We start from the raw sequence: 13,965 nt of genomic DNA on the forward strand, positions 1-13,965 counted from the left end.
AAACAAAATATTAGTAACCACATCTAGCTCTCAGAGGATAATATATCACATCCAAGTTGGGTTTATTCCAGGAATACAAGACTTATTTATATTTGAAAATCAATCCATGTAATTCATCCCACAGAACAGAGTAAAGGAGAAAATTATATAACCATTTATAAAAAATGTTATTTAAGGGGCGCCTGGGTGGCTCAGTGGGTTAAGCCGCTGCCTTCGGCTCAGGTCATGATCCCAGGGTCCTGGGATCAAGTCCCGCATCGGGCTCTCTGCTCAGCAGGGAGCCTGCTTCCCTTCCTCTCCCTCTGCCTGTCTCTCTGCCTACTTGTGATCTCTGTCTTTCAAATAAATAAATAAAATCTTTTAAAAAAAATGTTATTTAATATTCAGTTTGGATATTTATTAAACATATTTTTATTTTGAAAAAGTGCAAAGAATGTGCAATACTAAAAAGTGGAAATATTAATTTCCACTCGGCTAATTACCTGGCTTATTTAAAATCTTATACTTAGGCCAAATAACCAGGGCAGAAGAGAGGCTTACAGTAATTATAGGATCCAGTTTAAAGGGCCTGGAGGAACCTCTTAAATGGGCATAGCTATATCAAGAGTAATAATGATCATTAAAGAAAATATGTATATCTTATAAATCAGTGAGGAAAAACCAATTCTCCAGAGGTGGCAGGTTTGAAAAGATTGAGAGAAGGCAAGACTCAGGCCACATGTAGGTACACTTTCGATATAGGTTAAAATAGTGCTATATGTACATGAAGTCAGAAGATATAACTATAAAGGTCAGCATATAGAAGCATGAGCCAGAAGATAAACCAACATATCAATCAGCCCAAAGACAGAGAGATGACTACCTTAAGTAATGGTCCAAGTTAAGCCTTAGATGTGAATCTAGGGAGAGACAGGAAAGTAGAAAGTGAGTGGATATTCCAGAAAAGCCAACTACATCAGTAGAAATTTAACAGGAATGACGTGAGTCTAGAAGAACCCCAACTCTAGTTGGTGGTCTGCAGGTAAAGGGCCATTCAAGCAACCAAGCCTCCAGGGAGAGGGCTAAGAGGCAGACACTGGTGCTGGAAAGATCCAGCATATTCACACATTCAGTGGTGTTTATTGAGGTCTGCCATGTTATAAGCCTGTTCCTTTCCCTCAGTAAGGGCAAATCTAGTGGGGAGAGGCAGGCAAAGAAAAACAACAGATGTGACATAACAGGATAAATGAAAAGTTAAAGCAATACGAAATATACTGAATGAACACAAAAAGAGGCACCCACAACAATATTGAGTTGCACCACCCAATATGGTAGCCATTAACCACATATGGCTACTTAAATTTATATTAATTAAAATTAACTAAAATTTAAAATTCACTCCCTTAACCACATTTCCAGTGCTCTAAAGTCATATGTGGCTAACGACTACCATACGAGACAGTGTAAATACAGAATATTTCCACTGTTGCAGAATGTTCTACTGGACAGTGCTAAGTTCTAAGAATTCAGAGAAGGTTCTAATGTTCTTTTTAAGTGACATATACTTAGGTATATTCCCAGCTGAAGGTTTAATATTTATGATATTTTTGGTTTATTGGACTTAAAGAGGTCTAAGGTTCAAAGTGATGCTTTGGTCCCAAGATCTGTCTGAGGAATTCTGTAGATGTGAAATGCCGCAGAATATAGAGAACCCAGAAGAAAAGAAGGTCACCACTAGGACCACTGAGGAGAAGTCCTTGCAAATGGGGGCAAGGTATGATTTACAAACCCTCAGAGTGCGCTTAGCTACTCCTCCCTCTACCCCTGGCACTGGGGGGGTTGTGATTACACTATGGGGAGGAAGTCCCAGCAGAGGAGCACGCTAATGCCAAAGCAAGAGGTCACACTGTTCTATGTCCTTCTCCAACAATTTCCAACCATAAGTCTATAGAAAGAGAGGAGGCCGATTGGTTTAGGGTTTGAATTATGTGGGTGAATGATGGAGGGGTCAGTGGGCAGAGGAACTGGTAGACCAGTTAGTTCAGGGGAAGATGCATGAAATGGCCAGTAGTGAATGAAGCATCAAGGGTCAGAAAAGTGGAGAAGAGGGGGAGACAGAGGCTGAATGGGAGGGAGGCCATGGGAAAGAGAAAATGACAGAGGTTTTTTGGGGCAGGAGGGAAGGGTAGAAAACCAAGACTAAATATAGGAGCTGTTTCCAGCAACAAACAATTGAAGATATGACCCAGGAAGCAGATGGCTACAAAGGACTAGAAGGGAAAGTCAGGGGAAGTTCAGGAGCAAGGCCAAGTTTGGGACAGGAAAGCTACAAGACCTCAAAATATCCCTGATTGTGCTGGGCTGCTTCTTTAACAGGAGGAGTAAGCTCCATTTCAGTCTCCAGTAAGTAGGGCGGGTGGGCTCCAGCTGACCAGTGAGTGGGTCACTCTGAGAAGGAGAGGGAGGCCCATCTGGATACCTGAGCCTCAAAGGGAAACGTCCTTTCACATGACAACAGGAAACCAGCAACCAAGGATTGGCCTGTGGAGTCAAGAGGAAGCCAGTAGTCCTCCCGCCCCTCCCCCACCAGTGGTCCTCAGGTGGGAGACGGTGAGGATGGCAGAAGCAGCCTTTTTGGGCACTGAGCCAGATTTTCATGAGGACCAGGACTCGGAACAACAAGTCTGAAAACACATGAGATGTCGAAGAGTTTGCACGACTAATTAAACCCCGTGAAGTGTGTGCCAGTTAGGAGGACCAGTGCGGGAGGACCCAGGGCTGAGCAGGCACAGAACAAGGAGATAGGGCAGGGAAGTCAAGAAAGCAGAGGTGCACCGCAGTGAGGGGAGGAGGTGGGTTTGGCTTTGATGGCGTTAAAGGACCACAGAGAAGAGAGGCCCAGCTGCAAGTGACGGACAGGGCTGGGAATAGGACAAAAGCGACTGAAGCATCCGCCTGAAGCTCAGAATTTAAGGGGGTGCCCAAAACCCTCATTAACCAAAAATAAAATTTCAATGCAAATTTTTTTAATTTTAAATTTGAATTTTTTTTAATTTTTAGAAACGCCCCAGATCCAGATAGCCTGAACACAGACCAATAACAAAGAGGGTGGGCGGCTAACAAGAGAAGAACTCAACTGCTCAAAATCAGGGTTCCCAGACTGGGTTACCTGGGACAGAAACACGCCCTCAAGATGGGGCCACCAGGGTCAGGGCCGTGCCAACAGCAAGGTGACTTGATGCCAAGGTCAGGAGCTCAGGGCCTGAGAGTCCTTGTCCCGACTTCCCCAAGTGGCATCTGGGTTCAGGTGACGCAGAGAAGCTGCGGCTCTGGGTGTGGAGTGAAAGCAGCCAGAGGTTTCTGGAAAGAAGAGGAGATTTGGGCTGACCTGACCTGACCTCGTAGGGGAGCCACCACGTGCTCTGTAAGACTGTCTCCATTGGGTTGGAATCTCAGAATCCGAGTGTTGCTGTCCGCATTTCATAAACCCGCTCTGCGGTGCTGGCAGAGAATCCCATGAGGACTCAAGGACTCGCCACTTTCTCAAAGTTTGATGTTGGGCAGGTGACTGGTTTTCAGTTGTCTTTTCTGTCAAATGACATTGAGGATACCCATCGAGCCACCTGTTGTACCAGTGTCAGGATTGGCAGCATGTGATGTTCGTGAAAGAACCTGGCAAAAGGGAAGCTGCTCTGAAATTCCCAGAGGTCCTTATTTTTCTGTAAAGTATATTTATATCTGTCCCTGCCCAAGTCAGCCTTCAAACTCACTCTGTCACTCATCCAGGAGGCAATTAAGAGCAGACCCTTTGCAAACAAAACCATACCAGCTGCTCTATTTGTTGGCTGATCTTTGGGTTTATAGAAGAAATAAGGAGTTTTGCAGCTCCGGGCCTCTGGTAGGAAATCCTTTCTCATTTCTCTCCCTTATTTCTTCAGTAGCCCCGTGAGGAGTTGCCAGGCTGAGGGCAGATTCTGTCTGGGGTATGCAGCTATGTATTTCGAAGATGGTAATAGAATAATCGAATGTCCCTCATGAGCTTTATTTATCTAAATTAATATTTACAAATCCAACTCCCCTTTACCAAAGAAATCAACAGATAATTTACTCAGCTATCAAATCCAGAAGTTTGAACCCTGTGAAATAACACCACGAAAGAGCCCCAAGGAGAAGAGGTGGAAGGGAATACTGTGTGGCATGAATTCATTTTTAACTGATTGTATACATTGCATGGTTTTTTTCCCACTGCCCTTCCATTCCTCATATTTGCTTGAGTCACAAGGAAAATACAAATCAGTTCTCATTTCTGAAGCTGCTTCTATTTTACCATATTGACATCCATTGACGGGCAAGAAATTTCCTGTTCAACTGATAAAATCCCAACCAAAAAATAGGAAATATGGTTGCCCTTTCTGCACCAAATAAAATGTATACCAGAGGTTGCTAATGTACAATGGTGATGAATATTGGCTAACATTAACTGAGCACTTACTATGTCCCAAGCACTGTGCTAAGTGCTTTGCACGCTTTATTTTGTTTATTCAGTAGGGAAACGCATTATAAAGATTTATTTATTTATTTATTTATTTATTTTTCTGACAGACAGAGATCACAAATAGGCAGAGAGGCAGGCAGAGAGAGGTGGGGGGGGGGGGGGGAGCAGGTTCCCTGCTGAGCAGAGAGCCCGATGTGGGGCTCGATCCCAGGACCCTGAGATCATGACTGAGCTGAAGGCAGAGGCTTAACCCACTGAGTCATCTAGGAGCCCCGGAGGCCCATTATAAGTACTATTATGACCTACATTTTACAGATGAGGACAAAGGCTGTAGGGACACCCAATACCTTGTTGAGATGGTACAGGGAGAACCCTCCCAGGCTTCCTGTGTTTCTGCCTTCGCCCCTGCCACCTGGTCCCCTGGACTCAAACCTGCTTAAAGGCAGGGACTGTGCTCCATTCACTGTTGTCCCTTGGAGTTTAACCCTGGCCTACCATAAAAGAGACACCCACCAAATAACTCCCTCCATTTTTCATGTCGCTCAAGTTAAAAACCTTGGAATCCTCCTTTGTTCCTCTCTTCCTATCACATCCCACATCCCATCCATTATTCGCAAAATCCCATCAGTTTGACCTTTAAACATATGCAGAATCTGACTACTTCTTGCCCCTTCCACCATCACCACCCTGATCTGAGCCACTGTTGCCTCTCCTGAACGATGACAACAGCCTCTGCTGGTCTCTGCACTTTCAGGCCTTGTCCTCCCACTGATCCTGTAAAAACTTACAGCAGATGTTTTTATTAGCTACTCAAAACAGTCCAATAGCATCTTTTCTCAAAGGAAAAGCCCGGTGCCCAGAAGGACCCTCCAGGTTCCTATAACCAGTCTGTCATCTCCACCTCACACCTCTGCTCCAGCCACACTGGCCTCCTTGGTGTTTCTTAAACATGCCATGTGTGCTTCTGCCTCAGGACCTTTGCACTACTCCTTTGCCTGGCATATCCAGCCTCAAATGTCTGCACTGCTCACTCTCTAAACCTTTCAAGCCTTTAACCAAATGTCACCTTCTCAGTAATGCCTTCCCAAGACACGGGAGCAATTATTACAACCAGCCCACACTCTGCCTTTCCCAAAGCATTCTCTCTATTTCCCAAAATTTGTCATCACCATATGCTATATAATGTACTTTTAAATTTTGATTATTGTCTGTGCCTTCATTCCTCTAGAGTGTAAGCTCCATTAGGGCAAAAACTTGTGTGTGTGTTTTTCATGGAAGTAATCCTAGCACAGAAGTAGGCACTCTGTAAAAACATATGACATCACTGAACAAATAAATAAAGTGAATGAATGGATACTTTCCCAACTATTCCCAATGTCTGATAGCACTTGGTGACTAAGCCCTACTCTCCAGCTAACAGGGTCTGTCTTAAGAGCCCCCCACCCCAGGGGGATCAGGCTGCCTACTGGTCTCTGGTTCCCCAGCCTGATACTGAGCCCCAGAAGTGAAGCAATGTCCCCTTGCTGACAGTGGCTCCTCACAGATGCCCTCAGAAAGGGCCCCAGACCATCCCCCATGATCTTAGGACCTGGGTCTCTGGAGAGTCTTGGACATGCCAAAGTCTTGCCAAGAACATTCATGCTGTACTGAGGGAAACCTTCAGCGCCTGCCTGCCCCCTTTGGTGTTCCATAATACTTCAAGAAAGCTCATTAAGTGGCCATTCCCTAGGTTATATCTCTCCAGCAGAAAAATGTTAAAATCCCCATTTATTAATAGAAAGTTTGATTGGCTTAGAATCATATAATCACAGAATATTAAAAGTGGACCTTATAAATCAAGGGCTCTTAATCTTTATGTGTCCCGGAGCCCTTTAGAAGTCTGATGAAGCATAAAAACCCCTTCTGAGACTCATGCTTTTAAAGGTATAATCGAAAAAAGCAGAATCACAGGGAAACCTAGGACATTGGTATGTAGCTATCAAGCTATTTCTAAAACCCGGTGACGGGTGTGAAACAGTGTAAACGTAATTAACGCCACTAAATTGTACACTTAAAAATGGTTAAAAATGGCAACTTCTGTGTTCTATATTTTTCGCATGATAACAAAATACTGTGAATTCTGTGATGTAGTAATATGCATTAAATAACAAGATCTAGCCATGAGTCTCTTTACTATAATTTCAAAGCAGTAAAGGGGATAAGTGGTATTTGGAAATATCTATAACTCCCATCATGTGAAATGAAAATACCTGCGATTTCCGTTGATAAGAAAGTCACAGATAGGGGTGCCTCGGTGGCTCAGTGGGTTAAAGCTTCTGCCTTAGAATGGCCACGGTCGCCAAACTATGGAAAGAACCAAGATGCCCTTCAACAGACGAATGGATAAGGAAAATGTGGTCCATATACACTACGGAGTATTATGCCTCCATCAGAAAGGATGAATACCCAACTTTTGTAGCAACATGGACGGGACTGGAAGAGATTATGCTGAGTGAAATAAGTCAAGCAGAGAGAGTCAATTATCATACGGTCTCACTTATTTGTGGAGCATAACAAATAGCATGGAGGACATGGGGAGATGGAGAGGAGAAGGGAGTTGGGGTAAATTGGAAGGGGAGGTGAATCATGAGAGACTATGGACTTTGAAAAACAATCTGAGGGGCTTGAAGTGGTGGGGGGGTAGGAGGTTGGGGTACCAAGTGGTGGGTATTACAGAGGGCACGGATTGCATGGAGCACTGGGTGTGGTGAAAAAATAATGAATACTGTTATGCTGAAAATAAATTAATTAATTTTTTTAAAAAAACGCTTCTGCCTTAGGCTCAGGTCGTGATCCCAGGGTCCTGGGATCAAGCCCCACATCAGGCTACCTGCTCAGCAGGGAGCCTGCTTCCCCCTCTTTCAGTCTCTCTGCCTACCTCTCTGCCTACTTGTGATCTTTGTCTGTCAAATAAATAAATAAAATATTTTTTAAAAAAAAGAAAGAAAGAAAGTCACAGATACTGCAAACAAGACTGTGGTTTATTGCTTCTGTTTATAATTGAGGGAAATACTAAATTTCAGTTAGAGGTTAGTGAAAAGAAAAACAGAATGAAAAATTCCTGTTGCATAGACCCTGTTGCTCTACCTGTTCCCTTTCAAGATGAAAAGTCTATGATGAGAAGCCTCAGAAGTTTAAGTCCCAGGCCCCCAACTCCAGACAGAACACTTAGTGTCACAGGGCAGCTCTGGATAGAGGAGGACCTTGAAGTCTCCCGAGTCATTTTGTTTACGTCCAGGAAGGAGTCAAGTAAGGGGACGTTAGCTGTCTCTCTGTGACCTTAAGGATCACCCTCAAAAACCTCTCTGAGTATTGATTCCACTACCGAGACCTAAGACATATTTTTCAGTCTTTGTATTTGAGTTTCCTCATGTGTAAACTGAGAGCAGTAATCTGCACTTACCACCCTGGGTTGTCGTGGGTGTTACATGAAATAGTACATTTAAAGCTCCTCTCGGGACACCTGGCATGCTGTTTAAGATAGATAAATCCGTATTAAATTCCCTCCTGGTACCTTGGCCCTCAGTTCTTTCTCATGCTAACAGGTAAGCTGTCCATTCAGCTAGGAGGGTTCAAGGTCTGGGATTCTGGTAGAGGCAACTGCCTACATTTAACAATTATATTGTATTTCACTAGAGGCTTGCTTTTACTACCGTAGCCTGACCTCCATGGCCTCCCTCCCCATCAAAGGAGGGGCTGCCGCAGACTCTGGAAAGAATGCCTTCAGAGGGGTGCCTGGATGGCTCAACCGGCTGAGCGTGGGGCTCTTGGTTTCAGCTAGGGTCATGATCTCAGGGTCCTGGGATTGAGCCCACATCCCACTCCGGAATGAGCAGGGAGTCTGCCTCTCTCCCTCTCTTTCTGCCCCTCTCCCCACCCATGCATGCACTCTCTCTAAAATAAATAAATCTTAAAAAAAAAAAAATGTATTCGGATTCTCATGGCTTTTTTTGTGGGGGAAGACAGAGGAAAACCCGAGTTGGGTAAGGGTGGCCACTCACGACTCTCGCCCAAGGGGCACACCCTGGACAGATGATCTCTCTCGTTCTGTCTTAATCAGCAGGTCACTGCAGAAGGGTCAGGGCAAACTAGACATGAGCCTGCCTCTGGAAATACTCAGCGTATTAAGGTGAAACTTTTACTGAATTCACAGAAAAAAAAAAAAAAAAAAAACTAAGCCGACTAGATAAATTATCTGTGAGGGGGGAGAGCAGTAGATACCGGAAGTGTGTCCATTTTGCACCTGTGAGCTATGTGAAGGAGGCTCTGATGGGGACCCCGGCACTCAGGGAGTGGGTGGAGCATTCAGCGGGGACTTGGGGGCCCAACAGCACGAGGTAAGAGAGGGACGGAGCCCCCTTCTCTTCACAGCCTGCTCTTTCTTCCATCTGCGCCACTTCCGTCCTCCCGTCCTCCAGGACCGCTGAATCCTGTGGCACCCCGGGCAAAGTGAAAATGTGAGATCAGAAATTGTTCAACAAAAATTACTGAAAATGTTCAAGATGGCAAAAGCAGAGCACTGAACCAAGCGCGGGGCCTTCGTGAGAGCCGAGGGACCAGGTGCCCCTTCATGGGGTCCCCCATGCACACAGCGCCCCCTGTCTCTCCCTCTCTGCCGGTGCCTCATTTCTCATGCATCTGCCTCTCTCTTGGAGATGACACTTCCCCGGATCTCCCCCATACGGACTTTATTAGGACTCTAAACTCCAGGATGATTGGGCTGCAGAAGACCCTAGAGGCCAGGCACTCCGTTTTCCACCCCAAGAAACCAAGAGGTTGGCTAAGGGATGACCACAGGGACATACGGATTGCGCCTTGTTTTTCTGCCCCTTACTACTCCCTTAAGGGAGCCCCTTACTCCTCTCTTTCAGCAAGTTTTCTAATTAAACCCATCTAGGGGGTTCCTTTTGTCTCACTGCACCAGACTACACAAAGAACTAAGGGAAAAGAAGACAAAGCCCAGAGATAAAAATAGTCTTAAACAATCAGCAAATTACCGTATTGAAACTATTTCACCTTAAGGTAGAACCAGGAGTTGCATAGTCCAGGAGACATCGCTTTGTAGAAACGGAGAGAGGAACGATTGAAAGGAAAAAAAAAAAAAAAAAAAGCATGCAATTGCAATTCAGCTCTTGCAAAATTTTGCTTGGTCAACCGGTATTTGTCCGACACTGTTGGGTATGTTAATGATATAGCAATAAATAAGGCAAAGCTTCTGATCTTAAGGGCCCCTTGAGAAAGTCAGATTGTAGAACAGAACAACAAAAAAGTATTTTTTTAAGAAAGCAGGCTATTGGGGCACCTGGGTGGCTCAGTGGTTAAGGCCTCTGCCTTTGGCTCGGGTCATGATCCCAGGGTCCTGGGATTGGGCCCCACATCGGGCTGTCTGCTCAGCGGGGAGCCTGCCTCCTCCTCCTCTCTCTCTCTCTCTCTCTCTCTCTCTCTCTCTCTGCCTCTCTGCCTACTTGTGATGTGTCAAGTAAACAAATAAAAATCTTTAAAAAAAAAAAAAGAAATAAAGAAAGGCTATTAAACTGTGTATACCTGTGTCATTAATTTTGTTTTTAAAGATATTGCAGTGAAATTCACCTAAGTCATCCCTAAAAAGTGATTTCACTGGCTAATAAAATTGTAGGTCCCTCTATTTTTCTCAGATTTTAATGTAATTTTCATTCTTTATTGTATTTGTAATACATATTATATTTATGAGACAAAATTTTTTTGTTTTAAACTTTCTTATTTACATCACTAACAAACCATTCTCTGATTTTTGGCCATACCTTTGCTTATTTATTTATTTTATTCATTCATTCATTTATATAATCGAGAAACATTATTATTTTCAAGCATACAACACAGCGATTCAACCTTCGTATACATTGCAAAATGATCACCTCAGTAAGTCTAGTTGCCATCTATCCCCGTGCAAAGTTAATACAATATTATCGACCATGTTCTCCCAGCTGCACATTACATCCCCATGACTTGTTTTAAAACTGAAAGTTTGTGCTTCTTGTTCCCCTTCGTCCATTTTGCCCACACCCCCCAAAGGCCCCTCCTCTCTGGCAAACACCAATCTATTTCCTGTATTATGAGTCTGGTTTTGTTCTGTTTGATTTGTTTTTTAGATTCCACATATAAGTGAAATTGTATGTTAGTGAGACCAAAAAAATTAATGTTTATACCTTTTGACAATGTATAGAGAGTTTTTGTGACCACATTCGCTAAAGAAGTGATCTTAAATATGAATAAATTTTGATAATTACAGTATTATTATAATAGTGGAAAATGGGCAACATTTGTTTAAAATCCTTCCTGGAGTGTTCTTGAATGATCTCAAAATGCAGCTACTACAATTTAGAGATAGAACCACTAGGTGGCACTAGGGACTCTCTGACTTGTGAGTTCAACTCCCAAGATTACTAGGCAAGTCTTCAGAGGCCAGTGCTGGTGGAAGGGTCATTGAGAATCTTCCTCACAGTGAAGTCACAATGTTACCCCTCCCCAGCCCTGTAAAAAAACAAAAACAAAAACAAAACCCACTTTTAAAAATAAGTCATTTTTTTAAAAGATTTTATTTATTTGACAGAGAGAGAAATCACAAGTAGAGAGGCAGGCAAAGAGAGAGGGGAAAGCAGGCTCCCCATTGAGCAGAGATCCTGATGCGGGGCTCTGTCCCAGGACCCTGAGATCATGATCCAGGCCGAAGGCAGAGGCTTAAGCCACTGAGCCACCCAGGTGCCCTGAAATAAATCATTTTAAAAAGTAAAAGAGCAAAGATGTATGTACACAGTAGCAAAAAATGTGAAACAACCCAAAAGTCCATCTGAAGGGGGTTGGTTACATATATTTGATATTAATGGTGAAAATCTGCATTGACATGGAAAGATGTTCATTATAAATCATTTTTAAATGAAAAGAAAGCAGACTGCAGAGCACTAATATGAATGATAATTTGTTATAAAAACACATCTAGAGGGGTGCCTGGGTGGCTCAGTTGGTTGGGCATCTGCCTTTGGCTGGGATCATGCTCTTGGGGTCCTGGGATGGAGCCCCACATTGGGTTCCCTGCTCGGTGGGGAGTCTGCTTCCTCTTCCTCTGTCCCTCCACCCCCACTCATGCTCTCTTGCTCTCTTTCTCAAATAAATACATAAATTATCTTTTTAAAAATTATTTTAAATAGAAGCACATCTAGAGTCAGATGGTCTGGGGTCGAATCCCAGCTATTAGCTGTGTGATCCTGAGCAAGTTTCTCAGCCTCCTGGACTTCATTTGTCAAGTGGGAATGATAGTACTACCTCGCTGAGTTTTGGTGAGGATTAAATTCAGCAGGACAGGGAAAGCCCTGAGAACAGGACCTGGCATATACTAAGCTCCTGGCAGGTGTTTGTGACTATTATTAATTACAGTGGTCCCACTGCCTTATTACATGTCCATTATATCTATATGTGGACACAGGTATTTTCTAGAAGGATAAGTATCAAAATGTTACAATGGCTTTAATATTTGGGTAGTGAAATTATAGGTGATATTTTAATTACAGCTCTCAATAGCTTGGGGGAAAAATTCTGATGGTGGCTCTCTATGCTCAAATACAAGAGATCTCAAATGACAACCTCCCATACCATATTTCTAAAACAAACTGAAAGTTTTTTTAATTTTTTTCATTTAGTAACAAGTAAATCACTGTTTTAAAATAGATGCTACAAGGTAACCCTCTAAAAATTTCCCGTTCTTGTTTTACTAAAATTTGATCCCACCTTTCCTCTTATCAGAGCTTTTGTTGACAGTTTCTTCATACCCACTCTTTTTTTTTTTTTTTTTTAAGATTTTTTGTTGGGTGGGGGGCGCCTGGGTGGCTCAGTGGGTTAAGCCTCCGCCTTCGGCTCAGCTCATGATCCCAGGGTCTGGGAATCAAGGCTCTCTGCTCGGCGGGGAGCCTGCTTCCCTTCCTCTCTCTCTGCCTGCCTCTCTGCCTACTTGTGAGCTCGGTCTGTCAAATTTAAAAAAACAAATAAATAAAAAACTTTTTTTTTTTTTTAAAGATCTTATTTATTTATTTGACAGACAGAGATCACAAGTAGGCAGAGAGGCAGGCAGAGAGAGAGAAGAAGGGAAGCAGAGTCCTGGGATCATGACCTAAGCCCAAGACATAAGAAGCTTTAACCCACTGAGCCACCCAGGCGCCCCATATACCTACTCTTAATTCTAGCTTGTCACTGTTGGACCCTCCCTTCTAGCCAGGATGACTCCAGAACCAGCAGCTACACGTCTTTCTTCTCCGCACCCCTTCCAGCCCTCCAGCTGGGCTACACAGGGTTCCTCCAGCTCTGTTCCTACTGCTTTTCTTCCTACCATAGGCCCCAAGCTACTCCTCATTTGAGAAGTCCCCCAGTTAGGTTCCCGCCAGTCACACCATTTCTCCCCCCTTTTACCACCACTTCCCTTTTGGCTCCTTTTAGATAAAAAGAACAGCTCCTCCTCCTCCTTTGCCTGCCCATTCTTCAAACCACCTTCCTTTTTTTCTTTTTTTCTTTTTTTTTTTTTTTTTTTTTTGGCCTCTTTGCCTAGTGTCCTCATCCCAAGGACGAAGCACTTCTCAGCCCCTTGCCCCTTAGGGTTTTTTCTTGGCAACCTTGCCAATTCTTTCAAAACCCAAGATTAAAATGTCAAAACCCGGATGTACACCAGAACATTCTGTTTGAAGAATTAAGAGCAAATTAAACTGCTTTCATAACCACAATTTGTGGTACTGGCTTTCATTGCACACCACTCCATTGTTAACATAACACCTGATACTGGTGATTGAATTTGTTAGTGTCTTACCTCTAAGCCCACATCGTCCATACTAAAAACAACTAAATGGCCTTCAGAAAGTAGCGTCTCCATCTGAACCTTTAGAAGTCAGCTCATTCTTAGCCGCAAAGAGAAGTCCAAACTCAAGTTCGCTCCCTCTGATGATTCGAAACGGCCCACATTTTGCTGACACAGAATATGACACGGCAGATGGTGATTCTGGCATAAGGCAATTGTCTGCAGTGGCTTTGTGATTAAAGTGACCGGAAACAACTACTACTACAATTTTTTTTTTTAATTTTTTATTTTATTTTATTTTTTTTTATTTTATTTTATTTTTTTTTGAATTTTTAGATATTTAGTGAGAACATCTGGTGAATACACAGGACATATAAATGAAAGAATCTAACTTTTATGTTTCCTATAATAGGAAATTTTTAAAATCCATCTTGTCCATGCCAGAATATTTCCTTGAATACTCTGCTAGCTGCATTTGGAGGGCCACCCACCACCATTACAACCACCAAGAAAAAATGCAGACAATAACACAAAAAGCAGCTACAAAATTTAATTAACAAAAATGTATATTGCAGGTCAGATTATGGTACAATTTTGTAAGAAGAAAATGCAGTAAATAACTTCTGATTGTACTCTA

The 13,965-nt window shown here is 43.2% G+C and overlaps 1 long non-coding RNA gene across 1 annotated transcript; it reads right to left on the bottom strand.

Annotated features, from left to right (window-relative positions):
• Positions 1-3,094: 3,094 nt before the first annotated feature.
• LOC132013205 (uncharacterized) lies at positions 3,095-13,471 on the bottom strand. The gene is made up of 3 exons (XR_009402918.1): positions 13,341-13,471; positions 8,757-8,943; positions 3,095-3,339 (listed from the first exon to the last, which is right to left on the bottom strand). It is a non-coding gene; the product is annotated as an uncharacterized LOC132013205 (long non-coding RNA).
• Positions 13,472-13,965: the final 494 nt, after the last annotated feature.

The sequence above is a fragment of the Mustela nigripes genome, chromosome 3 (assembly GCF_022355385.1).
Source record: "Mustela nigripes isolate SB6536 chromosome 3, MUSNIG.SB6536, whole genome shotgun sequence".
In the NCBI taxonomy this organism is placed as follows: Eukaryota; Metazoa; Chordata; class Mammalia; order Carnivora; family Mustelidae; genus Mustela; species Mustela nigripes.